This window comes from Rattus rattus, chromosome 5, assembly GCF_011064425.1.
Source record: "Rattus rattus isolate New Zealand chromosome 5, Rrattus_CSIRO_v1, whole genome shotgun sequence".
In the NCBI taxonomy this organism is placed as follows: domain Eukaryota; kingdom Metazoa; phylum Chordata; class Mammalia; order Rodentia; family Muridae; genus Rattus; species Rattus rattus.
In genome coordinates, this window is record NC_046158.1 from 115882643 (window position 1) to 115905598 (window position 22956).

General features: G+C 37.8%; 1 protein-coding gene across 1 annotated transcript in view; it reads right to left on the reverse strand.

Moving 5' to 3' along the window:
* The window catches only part of Pak5 (p21 (RAC1) activated kinase 5), a 190598-nt gene extending 167878 nt beyond the window's left edge, over window positions 1-22720 (reverse strand). The window contains exon 1 of the mRNA XM_032904288.1: window positions 21680-22720. The gene's annotated coding sequence lies outside the window, so the exon portion shown is untranslated. The remainder of the gene's footprint in view (window positions 1-21679) is intronic.
* Window positions 22721-22956: the final 236 nt, after the last annotated feature.

The window sequence follows — 22956 nt, forward strand, 5'->3', positions numbered from 1 at the left end:
TTGTCTGCACTTGAAGGGTAGATTTTCTCTACCCTATGTAATCATTGCACTGTGAATCCACAATATATGGCATAACATGTGGGGTCAGGGAACATGACATTTTTACCTAAATCTTTGGAGTCTACCCAAATAACTGGACCGTATGTCTGACTATCTAGGTGTATACGTATACATATACATGTATATATAAATAAAGAAATACACATTACACAAGACCACAAGGTCATACAATGCTACCTTTCACGCAGTTATGTAGTATGCCTTGAGTTTATATTTTACCAATATATCCCTACTCTTTTATTTTTCACTCTTATTGAATTCTGCTAGCTCCCATTGTTCTCCCAGACAGTAAATGCAATATATCACATAAATAGGTTCAAGGTCAGAAATCAAAGGATCATGTCAAGAGGTAGAAGAAAATCTAATGTTCCATTATGATAAAATTCATGAAGAAACTAGGAATAAAAGAAATACATCTCAACATAAAAACTATATATGTCAAGTTTATAGCTAACATTACATAAATTGGGTGGTGGTGGTGGTGGTGGTGGTGGTGGTGGTGGTGGTGGTAAAGAAAACAAGAATTTACACTTTCACCAGAACAAGACAAGATTGGCTACTTTCTCTGTTCTTACTTAAACATAACACTTTAATCTTAGCCAGTGTGATAAGACAAGAAACAGAAATAAAAGTGCTAGCAAAAGGAAAGAAATGTGTGTGTATGTGTGTGCGCGCATGCCCACACTCAAAAGTATATATGTTTTTTTTAAATCTGATAATTACTTCTAACAAAGTTGCAGTATATAAATCAACTCAAAAACTCAATAGCCTTTCTGTACATAGAAAGCAAACAATTTGAAAAATAATAGAAAAATAACCTCATTCACAATTACCTTACAAAACTCCTGGAACAAACCTAACACGCACGCAATGGACCTCTTGTCCTTGTTAGTTTTTGTTAACTTGACACAAGTTAGAAGTTGTTGGGAAAAGGGAACATCAATTTATAAAATGCTCTGATTAGCCTGTGGGGAAGCCTGTAGGACACTTTCTTGTTTAATGATTGATCTGGAAGGGCTCAGTGCATTGTGGGTGGTACTGTCCATGAGTTGATGGTCTTGAGTTGAACCCAAAGCATGTTGAACAACTCTTGAGGAGTAAACCAGCAGGCAGAGTTATTCCATGACTTCTGCGTCAATTTCTACCTCCAGTCTCCTGCCCTAACTTTCTTTGATGATAGACTATGATATAGAGGAGTAAATGAAATCAACTCTTTTTTCCTCTAGTTGCTTTTGATCATGGTATTTTATTATGGTAATAAAAGAAGGAAAAATGAAAATCTAACAATGAAAAATCTAAAAACACTAAAGAAAGTCGTAGAGAGACATTAGAAAATTGAAAGCTCTCTCTCACATAGTTTTGTAATGGAAGAATTAATGTTATTAAAATGAACATCCAACCAAAAGCAATCAACATATAGATTAATTTAATATGCATCAAAATTACTACTCTATTTTTCACAGAAATAAAACACACGATCTTAAAATTCACGTGGAAGCACAAAAATCCCAAGATAGTAAAGGCAATCCTAAGCAAAAAAGGCATAACGCCGAATGTAGGTATTCCTGACTTCAAAGTATACTACAAAAACGTAGTAATAAAAATAGAATTGTTCTGACCCAAAGGCACACACAAAGATCAAAGGTACAGACCCAAATGGTACAAAGGATCCAAATATAAACCAATAGAGTTAAAATGACCCATTTTTTTTGTACAAAAATGCTAAAAATAAATGCTGGAAGAAATACAGACTCTAAAGCAAATAGTGCTTGGAGACCTTAGTTATCCATGCACAAGGAAGAACAAAATGATGTTAGATCTGTCTTTCCTCCTATACAAAAATCAGTTCTAAATTGCTAGAAGAAAAAGCCATAGACCCACCTCTACATATTTAAGCTTAAGTACGGACTTCCCCAATAGGACTCCAGATAATCTGGAAATAATATCAACAAGCAACAGACTGGATCTCATGAGATTAAAAATCTGTGCAGCAGCCTTCCAACTGAGAGAAAACCTTTGTCATCTACATATGTCTGACAGAGAAATGATAGCCAATATATGCAAAGAACCAATAAAACAGTGGTATGTTTTAATATAGTCAATTCCTATTATTTGCAGGACTTATGTTTTTTAAAAGTCGCCAGGAATACTAGATTGGAAATGTTGAACCATTATTCATAGGGAAAATGGGACTGAGGATCTGAAAACGACTAGTATCAAGATTTCAATCAACCAGTTGCTACGTAACCTTATTTTCTTCCAATGGACATTGCTGCCAGGTCTTTTATTCATCATGATGATTCATTTATACCAATGAGAGGCTAAACCTACTCCATCTTGGAATTGGTCTCCATCATCAAAGAAAAAAAAATCATAAGAACTTGACCCACAGCTAAACTCAAGTACCAGGAAGGACCCCACAGCTTGTCCTGGCCAGAGTTACTCCCTAGCTACTTCCGGGCAACAGTTAATCAGAGATTACTCTGAATGTTTCCAATGTACTTTCATCTGACCATTCATGATTGTATACCATCGTGCTTCAGAGCAATCACCTTTCAGTGTACAATGGTCATTCGATTAGACGTTTGCCAGGATGGACCCCCCTCTCCCCTTACTTGCTTCTATTTTCTATAAAAGTTAGTCCTGTTAAGAGTTAGGGGCTGCTTCACCAAACTATCCTGTGGGTCAGTGGTGAATAAGCACAAACTTGAGTTTATAATAAAGAGAGCCTAGTGTGATTACATCAGAGTTGGCTCCTTGGTGATCTTTTGGGGGTTGAGAATGCTTTGCGGCACAACAACAACAACCAATAACATTGTACCTGGTGTCTACATACATATATCTAACACATATTTCCTCTACGGACCTCTATGGATTGCCTGACTGACTCCCTATGGGCCCCACCGGCCCCTCTACCCTGGATGCTTAGGTGGTCTTTAAACCTATCTGTCAGAATATACTCCCAGGGACTAAACCACTACCCAAAGTCTGCACATGGACTAACCCATGGCTCCAGCTGCATGTGAAGCAAAGGATGGCCTTGTTGGCCACCAATGAAAGGAGAAGCCCTTGGTCCTGCCAAGGTTAGGGAAGTGGGGATAGATGGGAAGGGGAACACCCTTATAGAAGAACAGGAGGGGGATGGAATAGATTGCTTATGTCCAGGAAACCAGGAAAGGGAATAACATTTGAAATGTAAATAAAAAATTATCCAGTAAAAAATTAAAAAGATTTTAAAAAATGGTAATGAAATGTCAAAAAAAAAAAAAGAATTTAGAAAACAACTGGTTGTACTGGGATTATCGGCATGCTGAATGAAAGACACTGCCCTGCTGAATTATTTTATTTTGGTTCCAAATCACTCTGACTCTTAGAGATTTAAAAAAATAAGCTTGACTGTAGTACCTTTTGAATTTACTTAAAATACATTAAATTCTTAACTGTGTTTTAAATGCCAAGTAACACAAATCTTTTTATTTAAGGAAAAGAAAAACTCAAAAGCTGATGTTCAAGAAAGGCATGGTCCATGTGACAATCTACATTCTAACACTATAACAGGGAATTAGGACACATAGTTTAGCAGAACACACTTTTCATATTGTGCCACTAAGGCAAGTGTGCCTTTGGTAACATCATTTGGAAATATTATTATTTTTTATTATTTTCATGCTTGATTAAAGAAAAGACATTTGTTAGTCTTTATAAGTTAGCTGGATTGAATGACCAAGCTATCTGATGAACTATTGCTTTTCCTTATTCAGGAGGTCTCTCCTGTTTGAATCTAATCTTTATCAATTTTATTAGTATCCACGGCATTTCTTTTCCTGTGGAAACAAAGACCAAACTTCTTCCCCGATGAAACACATAACAAATATTCCATTCTGAGGTCAACACATCTTTAAAAATATACAGGATGGTTTCATCCAGCAGGCTCTTTTCTACTATCCACTGTCTCTCTGCAGCAGTGGATCCTTGCTCAGTAGTATTTAAAAATGTAAAGTTAATAAAGCACCTTACTACACACACACACACACACACACACACACACACACACACACCAGACAGCATCTCAGCACTACAGTGTGGAGGGTGGCATGAAAGACCGCATGTGGACTAGCAACTACAGAATTTACAAATAATCACCTGTGTGTACATGATCCATATCTGAGTTATAGATCTAACAAGTTCTTTACCTCGCTATGGGTCAGCACAGTATTGTCAAGTAAATAAGTATATAAATATTACAGACAGGTGTGCTGGATGTCAACGTGTCAACTTATGTCAACTTGGCAGAAGCTAAAGGTATCGGAGTGGAGGGGACTTCGATTAAGAAAAGACGCCATAACATCGGCTATAACAAAATCTGTAGAGCATTTTCTTAATTTGTGAATGATGGGGGAGAAGCCAGCTCATTGTAGATGGTGTCATTCCTGGGCTGGTGGCCCTGGGTTGTATAAGAAAGCAGCCTGAGCAAACTACATGGGAACAAGGCAGTAAGCAGCAGCCCCCCATGGCTTCTGCATCAGCTCCTGCCTCCAGGTTATAGCCCAGCTTGAGTTCCCGCCTTGACTTCCTCCCGTGATGGAGTATGATATATGTCAGGTAAATCCTTTCCTCCTCAACTTCCTTTTGGTCATGGTGTTTCATCACAGTAATAGTAACCCAAACTGAGACATAGGTTTAGAAAGAAAACAAACATATCTTTGATATGCATCATGAAAGATCCAGCAGTTTTTAAAAGCTACTGTTTCCTGTCACAGTAGAAAGACAAATCGCAGACTGCAATCTTTGCTTCTGCCTGGGGTTAGTCACTCCTCAGGCACTTTTCAGGTGTGATCAAAGAGAGTTTGCTTGAAGCAATTCCAGAGTGACGGAGCATGCCATCCATTCTTGGGCTGATTGGAGTACTCCCTGAAGCTTGTTCCAGGTCTTCCCTAGATAATATTTCTGTTCTTACTTCTCCACATGCACCAGTGAACTGAGCTACATAATGTAGGCACACAAAAGAAATAATTTATTTTGAAAAAAGCCTGACTTTTTGAGACATATGCAAAAAAATCACAATTTTCAATTTATCAATTTCTATTTTGATTAAAATTTTTACAACTCTCTTAAAATATGAGTTTGTTTTCTAAAGCTATTGTAAAGACTGTCCAATAGGTTTACTTCTCTAGATTTTTAAATGGTTAACTTGATTTATTTGTATTTTATGGTAAATAATTGGATGGTAAAACCCATAAACACATTCTGTGTGGTAAATGATCCTTGTTAAGAACTGCAGGGTTTGCTAACACTAAAAACTGTGTAGTAAGACATCCTAGGAAGAGGGTCCTAAAAGGCCCTATGTGCTTTGAATTAGTTCAAAATTAGCTAAAATACAAGTAGACATAATTACTTCTTAGTCTTGTGGCATCCCTTTCCTGTATTTTAGAATATCAGAAAATAAGTCATCATGTCATGGAAATTTTTTATGACTGACTGAATTATGTAGGTGTGGCATATAGCAAAAGATAATTCAACATGTTTTACAAAAGCAAAGCTTTTGATCCAGAGAAATAAAGCTACTGAAGTGTGTTTTGTGGTTTTTCGCTGTATTATATTAAATTTCCTGTACAGCCATTAATCTTTTGCTTTGCATTTTATTTCCAGGAATTAGTATTATCTAATGTGTTCAAGTTATGCTGACAGTAGATCAATAAAGAATAAAGACATCAAAATTAATTTTGACACATGTCAGCTCCCCTTTAACATTTTTGTCAAAGAAACATTTATTTATATACCTCTCATAAAGTCAATCTCCTGATACTAGTTTTAAAACAGTTTGAGTTTTCAGTAAACTTCATTCAAATCAAAGTCATGCCTCAATTCTGAACTTATTTCTAGTGTCTGCCTTAACAGGAGGTCCTGATGCCAATTGACTTCAATATTTTCACGTCTCAGCTTCAGTAAGGGGTTGGCTCTGGTCCAGACTCAGGCTCCTTCTTGTACTAGCTGAACCATTTGAGATGATGGATTATTCCCTAGTTCATTGACTTACTCAAAACATGAAGGCAGATGTAACTTTCTAGAACATGGAGTTGTCTAGGGGATAAAATGGAAGTGACCACTGGCCTTTGGGAAATAGAAAAGTGTAAGATAGTTCATGTTTTCAGTAGTATATATATAAATCAGTCCATGCAATCATTGAAATTAGATCCTAAGTAAAAGGAGGAGGAAGAAGAAGAGGAGGAGGAGGAGGAGAAGGAAGGAAGGAAGGAAAATAGGAAAGAAAGAAAGAAAGAGAAAGAAAGGAAGGAAGGAAGAAAGGAAGAAAGGAAGAAAGAAAGAAAGAAAGAAAGAAAGAAAGAAAGAAAGAAAGAAAGAAAGAAAGTAAGAAAGAAAGGAAGGAAGGAAGGAAGGAAGAAAGGAAGGAAGAAAGGACGAAAGAAAGAAATACAGACAGACAGGGACATGTTAATCAAGAAGAAAAAAATTAACAAGTCCCAGCTCAGTAGTGGGGATTAAAAGAAAAATGAAAAAGTCTCAGCTCACCTGCTTTTTTGTCATGTGAGGACAAAGATATCTCTGGGTTGTAATGTCTGTATATGAACAGAAGTTTACACTTCTCATAGATCCTCTGGAAATTTGAGTTTTCACTATTGGATACACAGAACTCGGTGCATGATATTTTCTTTTTATTTATTAATCATTTAATCTGTTTACATATCAAATGTTATCCCCCACTTCCAGGTCTCCCCTCCATGAACTCCTCACCCCATCCCCCTACACTTTGCCTCTAGGAGGCTGCTCCCCCACCCATACACCTATTCCTGCCTTGCCCCTCTAGCATCCCTCTTCCCTGGGGCATCAACCGTCCACAGGACCAAGAACCTGCCCCTCAACTGATGCCACCAACAACCTGCCCCCCAACTGATGCCAGATGAGGAAGTCCAAAAAAAGTCATTAAAATGACTCATATGTGAACATATAAGTTAAGTTACTAAAAATTTCAACATTCTACCATATCTGAAATAGAACCAAACTCCCTCATCAACTGTATAGTCCACAGTTACAGCCACCCCATGCTCGCCTTCCTTCTCCCACTGAAGGATAGCCACACCTGGGCAGATGGCTTTTAAGGGGTTTGGCCAGCACTGGTCTCTCTAAGCCTGAAATCTGGTAACGTCGGCATCTTGTACCCTTTACCCTATCTCTATGGTTTGCAGAGATGCAAAATTGAGGATGGAAGAGGTGATATGTGACATCTGTACTGTCATGTGAAAAAAAAAGTTTAGTAATCACTAAAGATGTTAAATCCATCAACTTTAAATCTTCGAACAACCTGGAGGCTTTGGAGAGAAGGGAGAAAAAAGTGGCCTCATGTAATAAGCCTAACACTTTATTTATGATTTTCAACTGTTGTTTTCATGAGGATACAACCTTTCTAAATGAAATTACTTCAGGCCATTCTTCTCAAAAATACATATTCTGCACCATACAGCGGCTCTCACTGCATGCCACAGTGTGGCTAAGTTAGCATTGTCAGATGCCGTGTTCCTCCGCTCACCTGTAAGCATTCGCCTGCACAAGGTTCGCAAAGGGTTTCGTGACCAGGTTAGACTGTGTAAAAGCCTTGCAGGGGCAGCTTTCTCTACGCCTCCTCTGGGGATCCGTAAACAACATCACATTTGTTTCCCGGCTACTCTACTTCTCTGCCCCTCTGTGATCTCCATCTCTGCATACAATGAAATATTTATAACCAGAACTCAGCATCCTGTCCTCTTTCCTCTCTGATGGAAGGAAGCATGCTATACTTCCACAGGAGAGAGAGCAACATAACAGAAACAGTAAACCTTTCACTAAATAATGGGGTTGGGTGGGGGTGGGGTCGAAAACATAGTTCACTCAGAAATGGATCTTCTCTATGGAAAGCTTGGAAACTGTGGTATATTGGACCACAATTTTTGTCATAATTATTTATGCACCTGCAGGGCAAAACCTCTCCAGAGAAACTTCTTGGAGGCCACAATTCTGCACGTTCTGCACGTTGCACCCAGATTACCTCAAATTCATACTGGGAACTACTTTTTGTTTTTGTTTTCATGAAATAATGAAGATCATTTAATTATTTTTTTAAAGGTGTGTTCACCTCTTTCTATAGAACAACTCTCTGCTTGAATGTTTGTCCTCTTCACTCCTCTGGGACAGTGGAACGATTACGTTTTCCAAGGGCTGGGAACTGCACATTCCCATGTAAACATTATTTTTATTTGGCAGAACACGCATAACCTCTGCTCTAGAAACATCTCAGGATCTGCTGTTGAAGGTTAGCTTTGATTTTTGGAGTAACTATTCTTTATACAGAGAATTAAAGTGAACAATCAGGTTTGAATAGACTGGGTTTTTTGTTTTTTCTGGTTTGATGAGATGAACTTGATACTTTTTATCTTATCTGGCCGCATTGTTCTGAATGTGGACTTCCTCAATATAAGCACGAGGTAATGGCAGCACTCACATGGATAGATTTCAGAGAACTAAGTGATATTGTGTGCACGTGAGGTCACTTGTAGTGTCATACAATATTAGGATTGTAAAGCTATTTTAATGCTTAAGTGTTCGAGTTGTAGTAATTTAAGTTTAATCTGACATAAAAATTAAAAATTGGTCCCTTCAAAACCTGATGATAATGTCTCTGGAGCCTGAAGGTTCTTTCATCACTTTTAATAGAAAAGCATGGAGAATAGGACAAAAGACCTGGGCTTGGATACCCCAAACACTGGACAAAGTGAGAGAATGGTGGTATGGAGAGGTAGGCAGAGGGTGAGCTGTGAAGATCAGACAGGCTGTCACCCAGCGATGTTCAAGGTCATCCTTCTGATCATGATTGGAGCCGGGGAGTTTCAACAGCAGATCCTGAGATGTTTCTAGAGCAGAGGTTCTCAGCCTTCCTAACATTGAGACCCTTTGACACAATTGTTCGTGTTGTGGTGACCTCCAACCATAAATGCATTTCTTTGCTACCTGTAACTGTAATTTTGGTACTGTGATGAATTGTAATGTAGATATCTGAAGTATGGCCACCAAAAAATTGGGCCCCACAATTTGAGAACCACTGTTTTAGACAGAATTCTAAATAGGGATATAATAGAGATACATACATATCCAAATTTATGCAAAACTATTTACAGGCTCCAAACTATGGAGTCAGCCTGGGTAACTATCATTGGATGTTTGTAAAGAAAAGATGATGTATGTGCACAGTGGAGTTTTACTCATTCATAAAGAAGAAAAGAGTATGTCGTTTGTAGGATGGAACTGGAACTTGAGATAATCATGGTAAGTATGTTAATTAAATACTGTTGTTTTTCTCTCATATGGTGTGTGTATGTGTTCGTGTGTGTGTGTGTGTGTGTGTGTGTGTGTGTGCAAAAGACAGACAGACAGACAGAGACAGAGAGAAACAAAGAGGGAGGTAGTATTTGGGAATGGAGATGAACAGCTGGATCAGGAAAGGGAGGCAAGAGAAAATAATGCAGAGGACAGGACAGAGTGAATGATGTACAAATAGAAAAGTGTGGTAATGAATACCACTAACTTATGCAGTGACTGTACACCAACTTAAAAAGTAAACATTGAAAAACCATGTGATATGTGGAAATAGATGGCAGAATACTAAAAGAGATTAGTGTGTATTAAAAAGGAGAATAGATAATAATGTCCCATTGACCAACTCACAATGACTAAACCTAGAGTCAGAGGGAGAAGCCTATAAAGTTATTTGATCTAAAGCTTGTTTAAAGTGACAGAGCAAGGGTTGGGATAATTTTTTAATCTATTTCATTGTATAGTTTTACCGTTGATGTTTATGAACTGATGATTCACTACAAGTACCTCACAGCTCTGACCAATATTCTTCTCTTCCATCTGATGAGTCATCTAAGCCATCAGTATTTGGAATAAAACTGTGTCTTATTGTAATATTCCATCATACTTTGTCCACATAAACCTAGGTCCAACAACTCCCTAGTTATTGTTACTGCTTTAATCTTGCCCCAAGAGAGCATTTCTGCCACACCCAGGAACACTTTTAATATATTAATTAAATTATGCACTTTGAGTACAAAATTCTCTACTGTGTTCCCCATCATATTTATAATAAAACATTAAGTCTTTACAATTGGCTCAATACACCATCTAGAATCTGGTTTCTAGCCATATATCCTAGCTTGCCCTTTATATTATTCATCCTCCCTGACTCTCCTATGTACCCATGCACCCTCAGTTTCCTTTTAACCATTCATGGCTGCAGGACATTTGTGCATGATACCTCTGTAGCACACATTACTGTTGACCCTGCTGATCATGACACCTATCTTAGTTACTTTTTTAGTTCTGCTATAAACACCACTATCAAGGCAACCTATCAAAGTAAACATTTAATTTGGGGTTTATAGTTTCAGATGGTTGGAGTTCATGATAATGAGACAAAGGCATGGCAGCAGGAACGGGGTGGGTGAGCGCTTATATCCTTATACAAAAGCACTAGGCAGAGAAGGCAACACTGGCAATAGAGCAGGTCCTTTAGAACCACAAATTCTTAGGGTAAGAGTCACAGGAAACCATAGCCTTTGCCATTATATCACAAGAATGGTCTCTAGCCCAGTTGATAATGTTGATTTCCTCTGAAACCAGGTGTGCTGGACCTACATAGTTCACATTGCTCTCAACACCATTGTCTTTCAATCTCCTACCAGGATGGCCTATTAAGTCACACTTACAAAGTTAAAGTGCTTTCCCAGTTGAAAGTCAGAGTCTTCATACTCCTCTAAAGCAGTCAAGCCTATTACAGTGATACCCCACTCCCTGGTACTAACTTCTATATCAGAGGCTTTTCTATTGCTGTGATTAAACAACAGAACCAAGACAACTTATAGCAGAAAAAGTTTATCTGGGACTTATGGTTTCAGAGTGTTCCTGTGCATGATCATCATGGAAGGAAGCAGAATGGCAGGCATACGAATGGGTGCTGGAGCAGAAACTGAGGGCTCATATCTTCAGATACAACCATAGGACAGTGAGAAAGAGAAACTGGAATGTTATGAGTCTTTTAAAACATCAAAGCATTCCCCAGATACACACCGCTCTCTGAACACAGCCACACCTCCAAATCCTTCCCAAATAGTTCTACCAACTGGGAACCAATACTCAAATATATGAGTCTATGGAAATGGCTTTCATTCAAATAATATATTGCTATGGGATGCTTCAAAAGATTGTTATATTTAACGTGGAAAAACTGAGGGTTGTTTTAGTCAAAGTATACAGGGGTTAATATATTGTAGTCACCTAATCGCTTTATTTGTAAAATAATTTTTTTGATTTTATGGTGCTTCTATGCTTGTATTTTATAACCTTCTTAATATTATGAATTATTTTCTCACAACAGTACTTAGTTGTATATAGTCTCATCTTTTACATTTATGCTTCTTTTGGGTTCCATTTGCTACCCCACTGCTTACTTCTTTACACTATGACTGCACTGATATTTAAGTAAAAAGTCACGGGGCTGTAGAGGTGGCTTAGAGGTCAGGAGACTTGTGCTCTTCAGAGGACCTGAGTTCGATTCCCAGGACCCATATCAGATGGTCACAACTGTCTGTACTTCTAGCTCAAGGGAGAATTGCTACCTGTTTCTGGACTTTGCCAACAGGTGCACACATGTGACATATGCACACACATACACACATACACATATACATTTACACATAAATAAAGATAAACCCTAAACATTTCAAAAAGTTCACTGAAATGTTTGTACAAATCAAGTCCATAGTTTCAAACCAAACAAAACAAAAATAACTAGACCAATGATTATGCCTGGAAAGAACAAAAGCATAAGGATTTTCTTATGCACTTAGCTGTATCTGAATTTGACGATCAATTGCATGTATTAAAAATTAAAGGTAGTCTGTTTAAGTCAGTAGAACCATAAAATACAATTTATGAATTTGCCACAAGTGATTGTTGCCCAAACCTCCCAAAACATGTGAGGACATGGCAAACATTAGTTTATCATGCTATTTATTCAATACTGATTTCTGATATTTGTGAGATACCAGGCAAGACCAGAAAATTCTCTCAGATGACCTGTAGACACACAAGGAAATCATATTCCTCTTGCTTAAAAGCCTGTGGTTGAGTTGTTGAACAGTGGTAGTAAACTAAGGATGACTTTCATGGTCGTAAAGAAGGTTGCCTATCGTGCCTGTCACTTATTGCCAAGGTCATCAAGAGGGATGAATGTAAAGGAGAATGAATTTCATTCACTTTTATTTCCAACCTGCTAGGTTTACCAGCAAACGAACACCTAAAGTGACACAATACACAGCAGGATAAAACTGTCTAAACTTCTACAATCTTCACTCATCCTTCATCTTCCATTTTGCTACCTCCCTTGCTACTACATTGTGTGACTTCCTCTCCACAACAGCATTCTGCAAAAGGCAAAGAAATGAGATCTTTTGGTTTCAATTGAACTTTGAGACTCCTTTAGTAGGTTTCTATAATCGAACACTGGAGGGAATACCTTTATTTTGTTTTATAAATACAGATATCATGCCTGAACCTGAGCTGGTGAGCTCTGTCTCAGGATAGCAGAGGAAATACCAATGGGAGACTAAGGAAAGAAGAGACATGATGGTTTTTAGAGAATTTTCAGCTTTTTAAGTTTGTGCCAGCTTCCTTGTATTACTAAATATCACCGCAAGTTCAAGGAAATCCCTGTGGAGAAGATTTAATTCTCTTAGAAAGAGCATAGTAATCTAGCTTTATACATGGTTTGTAAAAAAGAAATGTGAAGACCCAGGCTACTATCCTATCTGCACACATATACAGATGCTGTATGTCTCCAGGGAAGCGAAGTTTCAAATAAACCCTAAATCCTACTCTTCTAAACATAGTTCTGAATGCTCACATGTTAAATAATTAGTTATACGTAAGACTTCAGGTTTAAAATGATTAATATATCCAATAAGCTAGCATGTGGTAGCATAAAAATTTAAATAATCAGGGGCAATGAACACTTTATTTAGTAAGAAGCAAAATGGTTTGATTTGATTCTCTTCAACTGTTTAAATTAAATGGCAGATTTTTGTCAGAGAACTTGCCATGATAAAAGGAAACGTTAATTTTCAGGTAATCAAATTGATCCATGATGGTGCTTCTCTTATAGAGTTCTACTTCTTAACAATATCTCTGTATAGCATTAAAAAAAAAAAACTGAAAGTGTGAAATCTGCCTGGACAGGGTGATGTACTGAGGAGGCGGAGGCAAGTGGCTCTTTGTGAAATTGAGGCCAGCCAGGCTTACATACTGAGTGTGAGGCCATTCAGGGATACATAGTGAGACTGTCTCCAAAAAGGTAAACCCTGTCCTTTGCAAATACACACATTTCCTTTCACATGCTTTCAACCAAAAGATAAATATGTGCTTAATGAGAGTCCTTCGGGTACTAAAGGTCTCTGGTAAACACATCTGGCAAGGGTCTGGAGGGAATGGGAGGCTGTAAATATGGATCCTTCTCGCAAAATCTGCGGGAATCCTTAAGAGAAATACATAGCACCCGTACTAAAACCACAGGTGTCAGCCACCACTTTACCCCAAGCAACTGATTTCTTTCACCGGATCTTGATTAGTGAGTATAAAATTATTATCGGCTGGTTTTCCTTGCTAATCTTTGACCTATTGTGTAAAATCTAAGTTTTCAGCAATGAAAACAATAGGAAATGTTTCTTGAGAGCCAAAGCAAAGGAAAGGAAGAGGTGGCTCCTATGCGACCATATACAGTGAGCAAAAGCTTATGTGGACACTGAGGTTTGATAAAAAGCCCAAACGGATACTGCTTTACCGAGGACCTGAGGCTTTATTCAGCAACAGGTATTTGTGAAACATATCTCCTTAAAGAACTCAAAATAATAAACTGAATTGAAAACTGATATACAAAGATTTTCTCCAGGGTCAACTGTATTCATTAAAGTGATCTGTATGTTATTAGGTTGAATAGAAGATACAGTCATCAGGATGAATGCTAATAAGCCATAAAACCTCTAGACAGAAATTAGTGCTGTCCACAAAGTATAGAGTGTATGAATTAAAGTTCTCTTTACGTTTAAAATTATTTTCAAACTGCTTATGTACATTAACCTCAAAAGAGCATTTTAAGCATTTAGGCTGCTGCCAAATTTTCTGCTGAAAGAGTAATACTTGGTGTGTGTACTACTTAGCGGAGATTATAAGGCCAATAATTTATAACTAACATAAGTAAAAAGTATCAAACATTTAAAAACTCAGATAATAAATTATACACATTTATTGCTATCGAAAAGTTGAAAACAAAACAAAAATCAAAGCAGAAAACACAATCAGAATCCGATAACAAAATTGCTAACATCACAGTCCACATCCCTGGAGGATAAACGTGCTGCTTTGTCACCTGGCAGTCACCTGGATTCTCCTGAGAATTGGAGTCCACCTATGGAGCCGACAATTCTACTTGGTATGCTGTATTCACCTCCTCCCCTCTCCTACCCTGCCATCTATGCAAAGGTCACAGCGAGTTCGAGGTTACTCTTATTGGCATCAGTATCTTCTTCCTTATCCTGCTTTTTCCTTTCATCTGCTTCTGATCATTTCCTAACACTTACGACCAGAAAAAAAATCTCTGAGTAATAAAATAAAATACTCCAGATACATTATGTTCCAGTTGCTTAAAGGTTTATGAAGTCCTTACTTAAGAAACCATTATTCTTGTATGGAGATATTAATCACCAAATGTCCTTATTAATGGCCCTAGATTAGCAGAATAATCAGAAAGAGATAAAATTTATCTCCCACAAGTCTATCTTTTCCTTGCATTTTCACTGGACTCTTGTACATTCCATAATTTACTTTCTTACAAAAATATTGAATGAGAATTTATCAAGAGATTAAATAGACATTGATAGGGACTGGAGAGCAAATTGTTAGTGACTCAGACATGGCTCTTTTCGCCTCACAGAGATAATAGCTTAGCATGGCAGATAATTCAATATTAATTGAACAATTAAGCACATAATTGGACATTTTGATGGATGAGTGTTATGAAGGCAGATGATGTTTATGGTGGCATGGTGAATGTATATTATATATAATTAACAAATAAATATTGTATATTTAAAGATGTACAAATTGTTTTGACATGCCTATATCAAAATAAGGTTGATTTGTGAATCTATTACCCTACATAGTGACTACGTTTGTTTTCTGGGATCTTGTGGATGTTGCTGGTTTGTTTATTTGGTTTGTTTGTTTCATTGTTCACTTTGTCCTGTATATTTGAGAGACTTGCATCTCACCAGGTCAGACCTTCAGCTATGAAATACAGTGGTACGAGAAAAGGCCACTGATCTGAACCAACATTCCAAACATAGTTTTAACTAAAACGTGTTAAATGAGTTCCTATTGTAGAGTGATTCACATTGAGGTGCTCCTGCTCTCTTTTTCTGGACAAAATGGAGATTTTTTTCCATAGATCACCACTGAGGAAAAAAAAAGGAACATTTTAAGGGTTTTACTGCTGAAATAGACGCACTTCTTTCCAACTCTCCTCCAGTGAAGTACGTGTGAGATATTAAAACAAGAAACTGTAAAGTTAAGGTTCATAGCAGTCCTTGCTGTATGGAGGATGAACACCAGAAGAAAACTTTGGATTCACATAGTTCAGAAGCTCAACTTCTAGCATCTACAAGTGTTGATGAGAGGAAAATGTACATTCGTTAGCTAGGGTGGTCTCCCCAGAAGAGGAAAGGAATCTGGGAGCAGAGCGAGTAACTGGGTAGAATATACAGAGAGAAATAAGAGACAGCTCAAAGTAAGACAGTAAGTGAGGGTAGGAAAAGAAGGGGGAACCAAAGAGAAATACATAAAGAAAGATGCACACGAAAGCAAGGTAAGGCGCCCGATGAGGATGAGACTCAGAACACAGATGTATATATACACAGATGTATGCCTATACATTCTCTCTAAGGTTGAGGAAGCCTGGTGTTCTAGAAATAGTAATGATAAATGTGCACTGTAAGTTCATAATGTTTGATATGAATACTTTCTGAGAATCTTAATACCACTTGACTTTAGAGACAAAAATGGAGAGGGAGTACAAGACAAAAGTTTGGGATGTAAAAGTCGGTGTAAAAGGAGGTTTAGGGTTCCAGAGGCACGGAAAACAGGACAAATGGGCTTTCTGTGGGTGCCCCCCAGGTTCATAAGTGAACCCGCTTTCAGAATTACTCTTTAGGAGTGCTTATGTAATACATAATTCTGTATCAAGAAAAAAAGAATCCAAGTAACAATGCCCACCTTTCATACTGGCCGGCACCGGGTGTTTGCATCAGCAAGACTTGAGTGTCTGGTCAAACATGTACATTGAGTAAAGATTCTGACCTCAGCAATGTTGAATACTAATCCTAGACTGAATACTGCTTCAGCTATAGCCAAGATGTTGTTAAAAATTTTTAACACTGTTTTCAAGTAACTTAACTGTGACCCAGAACACAGCTGCAGAATATTTATAGGAATGGGACTGGTGTGTATATCTCAGTGGTAGCATGTGTTAAATTAGCAATATGTGAGTCCCTGGGCTCTATGTCCACTATGAAAAATAGTAGCATGAATACAGAATTGTGATACCCCTAAATATAACATCCTTCAATCTGTCATCCATTCTTAATCTGTAAGAATGCCAGGAAATATGACCAATAAAGAGAAAATACCTCCTTAATCAAAATCAATTCATAACTAGTACAGATATACTAATCCAGTGTATAATCACTAAAACTGTGATTATAATGGTATTTCATGCCCTTGGAAAAGATTCATTTCAATGGTCTAAGAAATGTAAAAGGTAAGGTTTAATTAACACACACACACACACACACACACACACACACACACACACACACACTAGATTGGTTCATTATGGATATCACAGAATGAGTATTTGTGACACTGGAGACATAGCAATACAGCTATTTAACATGATACAGAGAACAGCTTATAAAATAAATTAATAACATATCAATGACCTGATGAATACTTTAAAGTGATGATTCTCTGATGAGAGACTACAGAAGAAAAAGTATTTGAAGAGGCTGCTGTGATGGCTTGGAGTGCAAGCATAAGAGCTTGGGTTTGAATTCTAAGCACCCACATAAAAAGTCAACCAGCCATGATGGCAGATTTCTGTAATCCTAGCAATGAGCAGGCAGAGACAGGAGGGTCCCTGGTGCTTGCTGGATAGCTAGTCATGCCAAAACACTGACCTCTACATTTGTCCGAAACACTCCCTCAAGAACTAAAGTAGAAGAAATTGATTAAGTGTTAACCTCTGGCTTCCGCATACACCAGAACACACACACACACACACACACACACACACACACACACACACACACACACACACACACACACGTGCTCATGTTAACCTCTGGCTTCCACATTCCCCAGTACATACACACACATGCGCTCATGTTACCCTCTGGCTTCCACATACACCAGTACATGCACACACATGCACTCATGTTAACCTCTGGCTTCCACATACACCAGTACATGCACACACATGCACTCATGTTAACCTCTGGCTTCCACATACACCAGTACATGCACACACATGCACTCATGTTAACCTCTGGCTTCCACATACACCAGTACATGCACACACATGCACTCATGTTAACCTCTGGCTTCCACATACACCAGTACATACACACACATGCACTCATGTTAACCTCTGGCTTCCACATACACCAGTACATACACACACATGCACTCATGTTAACCTCTGGCTTCCACATACATCAGTACATACACACACATGCGTGCGCACGTGCACGCATGCACACACACACACACACTAACATTCACTAACATATACTCACTTATACACCACACACACACAGAGACATAATCAATTTTAAAATATTTGAAGATATACATAGTTGTGAAAAATGAAAAATTCCTAAACTTCATGAATAACGTACAGACAAAGGTTGAATATACCTACGAAATATTCTCAAAAGTGAAGTTGGATCAAAAATTTAGAACTTTAATATATACATCACAAAAACTAAATATTTATTAACCAAACTCCACAAGACAAAAGTGGAAAGAGGCAGCTCTGAGGTATGTTCGGCAATAGCTTTGCCATCTCTGCATGTGCGTGGATTATCTGTTCATGAACAGTTTCAAACTCTTCTGCCCATCTTTTAGCTGAGTTCACTCTTGTATTTTATCATTGCTGAAACTAACACTGATTCTCTGTCTACTTCTTCAGCCACTGATATAGCACTGAATCTCCAGGGAGGACTCCATATTTGGTGTCCCCTTGCTCTTACAGCATCATCGGCTTTCTGAGCTTTGGATCTCTGTTGTCAAACAGGTGAACATTTAGGATCATCGTATTTTCAAGATGAACGTCCTCCTTTATTGTTTTTAAATGATCTTGTTCACCTTTGTTAATATTTTTTTTGCTCTAAAATATAGCACCCTATTTTTCTTTTGTTTACGTTGGCATATATATTCCATCGTCAACATTCAACTTACTCTTGTTTTTATAAAAAAAAAAAGGTCTTATTTCTAATGGACAACATATGGATATTGCTATTTTTTCCAATCTGGTATCTCTGCCTTTAAATAAGATATTTAATTTGTTTACATTTAATGTGATAATTGATGATGTTAGATTAATAAGTACAATTTGCTAGTTATTTCTTTTCATTGTTTCTATCAAGGTTGTTTTTGTTTTGTGTCAAAATAGCTTTATTTTACTTTATATTTTATAATATATATTTGGATACAGAATATTAGACTGATAAATTTTTGTGTAAGTATTTCAAAGACTCTACTGTTTTGTATTAATAGTATATCTGATAAGAGGAATGATATTATTCTTACTTTTCTGTATGCATTTTTTCTTGTTATCTTCTTTATAGATTTTCCTCATCCTTACTTTTCATGATTTATCCTGGTGTAATTTTTATGCCAGTTATTATTCTTTGGATTATTAGCGCTACATAGAAAACAGGCTTGGGTGTGGGGAGCTGATACAGTCCTGAGTGAATATATTGCTAGCATTAGCACTGTCATTTCAAACCAATAGCAGTGGCAAAGCCTTCTCGGGGTAAGGTTTGAAGAGATGGCCAAAGCCTTTGTTAAGTCCCAGTGTGAATGTTGACAGTACATGTAGAAATTATGAACCACAGTTTCCCCTCCCATGACAACTACAACCTGAGACTGCAGGTCTCTACAGAGACCTCCTACTGAGATTAATTAATCTTCTCCTTGTTTAGCTGCATACCATGTATCTGCCTCTTTATTTAGCTCTGCATAACAAACCCACTTCCTCAATTAAGATATGAAATAAGCATGCTGACTTTCCACACTGTTGTTATTGTAGGTGCCGCTTATCAGATAGGCCATCAGAGTGAATATGGGTCACCTGATCCCGGCTTTTCTGTACCTCTGTCTGTGTCTGTAGGTCAGTCCTTCTTTCATTCATTCACTGCCCTTTTTAGGTCAATCCCTCGAGCTATGCTGAGTGTGCCAATTGGGAATCCTCTGAGTAGGAAACGCTAGGTAGAACACATAAATAAACGTGGGTTATATCTTGAGAGTCCCTCTGATAACCATCAACAAGTTTTAAGTTGTCTTCCAAATCTGGTTTGAGTGAACACTTCCAGTGAGTCTTCTGAAGTCTTGAAACACTCATGGTCCTTATCACTGCAAAAGTTATATAGATCTTTTAATCCCACCCTGTAATTTAAAAAATCATTGATTGTAAGAATTTTAAAGTTCTCTTTGGCCATGTATTTTAGCTAGGTTAGTCATCTCAGTATTTATTTTCTCTTGAGGCAGTGATATAAAGATGAAGGAAACTTGCATGTATTGGGGACACTATTTGGGAAACGCTATTAAATGACAGCTGTTGGAATTTCTAGTACCAGCCTTAAATTTTATATAAGCTGAGTTTTAAATACCAAACATTCAGAAACAGTTAAATTACATATGCCAAAAGCTAGTTGATATTTTTAATTTATCTCAAGAACACAATGACACCAGTTTCTAATATGAGTCAGTAAATCTGCCTGTATTCCAATTTACTATTAGGAATCGGATTCAAAACTTTCTGAGTAAAAGAGAATTGTCTATAGTGCTGGAATAGTCAATAAGTGTACAAGTCTGATGAACTGGAGTCTTCTTCCTCATATAAGGGAAGAGTATTATTTCACAGAAGAATTAGGCTATAAGAAAATTCTCTAGTCAGAAGCTTGTCTCAGCACTGTGCCTCAGTCTGAAGTCAGGGGAGACAGAAATATGGGAGCAAAGACCTAACCATATTTGGATATTTCCCTACGAAAGTACAAGTTCATCCCTATGAAAGTAGAAGTTTTGACAACTGACATGTCAACAGCTTTTGCCGCTGCCCCGCTTTGATGATTTGTCATCTCATACCAACTAGAGCACTTGTCCACCTATAATATTTTAAGGATAAAATAATTTAATTAACAATTCTGGTACAAAACAATTTCTAAACATAGTCTATTGAAAAAAGTTAAAGTCAGTTTTTGTTGGAAAAATGTTGTTGCCACTACTGGACTTTCTCAGTAAACACCTCAATTAAGCACTAATAGCCCCATAGGGATTAGGTGACTATGGAAAGAGAATAAGGCTTTACAGCAATTTAAGGATTAAAGGAGCAGGGCAGCAATGTGAAGGCTCTTAATACCAGACACTTACTTGGGCTGCAAGGCAAACCTAAGGCAAATTGAAATAATTTAGAAATTATGAGGAGGACATCTGTGGGTCTTAGAGAAAAGACTCTAACTTGGTAAGTAAACAAAAGATTTAATAATCCTTCTGTTAGTCACCCTCATTCTAAGCTATATGACTTGTTCCGCCCAACAGACAAGAGAGCAGCTATCTACCCCAGGTCTAGAGAGATACATTGTTTTTTCTTCTTACACTCTTGCACTGTTTTCCCCTTGAGATCATGCCTGTTCTATCATGTTGGAAAGTGAGAGACAAATGGAGCAAATGAAGATTATGCTAGTGTTCCCATCTAAGGTCAGCCAAGAGCAGATAGATGAGTAAACTCAGCCAAGTCAAGACAGTAAGAGCTGGCTACAAAAATCTACAACTTAATCAAGACCCAGGAGAAATAAATGCTTCCAACAAGAAGCCACTAAAGTTTTAACATTGTCATATAACATCATTACAGCACCAGGAAATTGATGTGTTGCCCATGTGGCTAAATGCTTGAAAATAAAATGTTCAATGCTGATGGTTTCTGGGGCTCCATACAGTTCAGCCTTATTCAATTAAAACACATAAAATCTTCCACCTAGTGTATTGAACTCTTTTCCCTGCCACTTAGAACTTTGTGTCACTGACTATACTTCTAATCCCTGCCCCACAATTGACCACTAGACAGATTTTTTTATTTTTATTTTTGTTGTTGTTGTTGTTGTTGTTGCTGTTGTTGTTGAAATGTCTTGGGCAATCATAATTGTCACATTAGTTTTGTCAACTTGGCACAATCTAGGCTCACCTGAGAAGAGAGTCTCAACAAAATATCTCCTTCAGACTTCTGTGGGCATGTCTATGAGGCATTATCTTCATTGTATTAATGACATGGGAAAAATGCCCACTGTGGGTAGCACCATCCCCTGGACTTGGAATCCTAAACTAGGAAAAAGAAGAATGACAGGGATGGAGAATGCACTCAGTGCATGCATCCACTCTTTCTCTCTTCTTGACTATAAATATGATTAGCTGTTTCAAGTTCCCAATACCTTGACTTTTGGACTATGCTCTTAAACTATGAGCTGAAATATATCCTATCTCTCATAAGTTACCTTTGTCAGGGTGCTTTGCCACAGCAGCTGGAAATAAAACTAAGACAGAAACTGGTATTGTTGTGATAAGCCCCTAGCTATGTGTTTCTCATGCCACTTGAATTGTTTTGTGGCTGGAATGTGGAAGTGTTAGGTATGTTGCCATGAAATACTATGTTTGAAGCAAAGCTTAATGGGCTGTTCTAGTGGAGGCTGTAAGAAAGGTACATGTTGAAGGGGCAGCTTATAAAGCATCAGAGGGTAACAAGTACTCTATCAGTAACTGGACTAAGGACGACTAGTGTGAAACTTTGGACAAGAATCTAACCACATTCTGCCTATGTCCTGAGAGCTTGTGTGAGATTAACTTTGAAAAAGATGTACTGATCTGTTTGGCTAGAGAAATTTCAAGGCAGGGCAGTATTCAGGGTGGTGCTGAAGTGGCAGCTGTAACTGGTAAAATGATCAGTCTTGTAGTAGAGACTGTGTCAATGTGAAAGTAGAGGGTGGTCTTAAGGGGAAGACCCCACCCATTAGAGGCAACATCTTGTGATTATCTAAATTTCTTTAAAAGAGGAAGCCTAAGGGAAGGGGATTCCCTGCTCCTTGAAAGCAACTGTCTTGGGAAGTATTTCCTTAGCATCAGCATTCAGAAGTAGATATAGATGTGGTCCAAGAAAACTTGGCTACATCTCCAGTTAGCAAAGCTTTGTGGTTTTGAAAGTTCTGTCCATGTGGTACTAGATTTAAAGGCAAAGATGCAAGACTGATGGAGAGCATCTAAGACCAGTTGCTGTGTAGCAAAGTTGGATTCCTATAGTGAGATCCTGAGTGACCACTGCAATGGAGAAGTCAGAATATTGAAGATGCCAGGGTCATGGGACACAGGTATGGAGTGGTCTTGCACTATACAAGAAAAAGAAGCCAATCTCACTTACGTTATCCCTATAGTACTTGTAGGAATTTGAGCATGTCTATCACAGTTAGCAAT